Source organism: Miscanthus floridulus, chromosome 4, assembly GCF_019320115.1.
Source record: "Miscanthus floridulus cultivar M001 chromosome 4, ASM1932011v1, whole genome shotgun sequence".
Classification (NCBI taxonomy): domain Eukaryota; kingdom Viridiplantae; phylum Streptophyta; class Magnoliopsida; order Poales; family Poaceae; genus Miscanthus; species Miscanthus floridulus.
In genome coordinates, this window is record NC_089583.1 from 69,926,244 (window position 1) to 69,928,459 (window position 2,216).

Below are 2,216 nucleotides of genomic sequence, written 5' to 3' on the forward strand. Positions count from 1 at the left end.
ATCCCTTCTCTCATTTGCTTGACTTGAAAATCAAGAAAGAATGTAAGCTCTCCAATCATTGACATCACAAACTCCTTCGACATCAATTCACCAAACTCTTTGCAAGAATCTTCATTTGATGATCCAAAGATGATATCATCAACATACACTTGACAAATGAAGATATGCCCATCAAGCTTCTTGGTGAATAGTGTGGTGTCGACCTTCCCAATGGTGAAGCCCTTTTCAATGAGGAAGTCCTGGAGGCGCTCATACCAACCTCTTGGGGCTTACTTCAGCCCATATAATGCCTTGGACAACCTATAAACATGATTATGATATCTAGGGTCTTCAAACCCGGGAGATTGATCAACATAGACTAGTTCATTAATAGAGCCATTTAAAAATGTACTTTTCATATCCATTTGATATAGTTTCATGTCATGATATGATGCATATACAAGGAGGATACGAATGGCTTCTAGTCTTGCAACCGGTGCAAAGGTCTCTCCAAAATCCAAACCTTCAACTTGAGAGAACCCCTTTGTAACAAGTCTTGCCTTGTTCCTCACAACTATGCCTTGATCATCTTGCTTGTTGTGGAACACCCACATTGTTCCAATGACTCTTGCACCTTTTGGCCGCTCTTCAAGAGTTCAAACTTCATTACGGGTGAAGTTGTTCAACTCTTCATGCATGGCATTTATCCAATCCGGATCTTGAAGAGCTTCTTCTACCTTAGTAGGCTCAAAACAAGAGACAAAGGAGTGATATGCAATAAATGAAGCAAGTTTTTGTGAGCGAGTCATTACACCCTTTGATGAACTCCCTATGATGAGATCTTGTGGATGATCTTGTAGTAGAGGTGTATTTCTTCTAATGACCACTTGAGGAGGAGGTTGTGGAGCATCAACATCTTGTGCTTGTACCACCATTTGATCATGGGAGACATGAGTGTCTTCATTTTCTACTCTCCTATCTTTATCACCATCTTGTGCACATTTGATGAAGAAGGTAGATCAATTACTTGTACATCATCTTTAGGCTTGATGTCTCCAACTAAAATGTTCTTCATAGCCTCCCTCAATAGTTCATCACCTACATCATCAAGATTCTCATGTGCTCCTTGGGAGCCGTTAGATTCATCAAATTCCACATCATATGTTTCTTCAACCAAGCCAGTGGCATGATTAAATACTCTATATGCTTTGGACTTTGATGAGTAACCAACAAGAAAACCAATATCACGCCATCTTTGAAACTTCCCTAGGTGTTGCCGCTTCTTGTAGATGTAGCATTTGCAACCAAACACCCTAGAGAAGAAGACGCCCGGCTTCTTCCCATTGAGCAACTCATAAAGTGTCTTGCCAAAGAACTTTTGAAGGAATAGGCGGTTGGATGCATAGCATGCGGTGTTGATAGCTTCCACCCATAGAGCTTCGAGGGTGTTGTACTCATTTAGCATTGTTCTTGCAAGAGTGATCAATGTCCGGTTCTTTCTCTCAACTACACCATTTTGTTGAGGAGTATATGTTGCGGAGACCTCATGCTTGATCCCAACTTCATCATAATAGGCTTCTATGTTTGTGTTGTCAAATTCTTTGCCGTTATCACTTCTAATCTTCTTGAGCTTCACTTCAAATTCATTTTGTGCTCTCTTGGTAAACTTCTTGAAGCAAGATGCAACTTTGGATTTGTCATGAAGGAAGAATACCTATGTGTATCTTGAATAGTCATCAACAATCACAAGACAATAAAGATTTCCTCCCAAACTCTTGTATATTGTTGGTCCAAATAAGTCCATGTGAAGGAGTTCTAGCACTCTTGTGGTTGACATGAAAGCTTTTGTTGGATGAGTATTTGCAACTTGCTTGTCGGCTTGACATGCACTATAAAGCTTGTCCTTCTCAAACTTCACATCCTTCAACCCTCTCACCAAATCATTCTTCATTAGTTTCTTGAGTGAGCTCATCCCAACATGAGCAAGTCTTCTATGCCATAGCCACCCAAGTGTTGTTTTGATGAATAGGCATGTTTTCAAGTTAGCATCTTCCGAGGTGAAATCCACTAAGTATAGGTTGTTGTATCTAAATCCTTTGAATATCACTTGATCATCATCCTTCTTAGATACAATAACTTCCTTCTCGATGAACAAGCATTGGAAGCCAAGATCACACAATTGTCCAACAGATAGCAAGTTGAAGCCCAATGAAGCAACATAGAGCACATTTGAGATA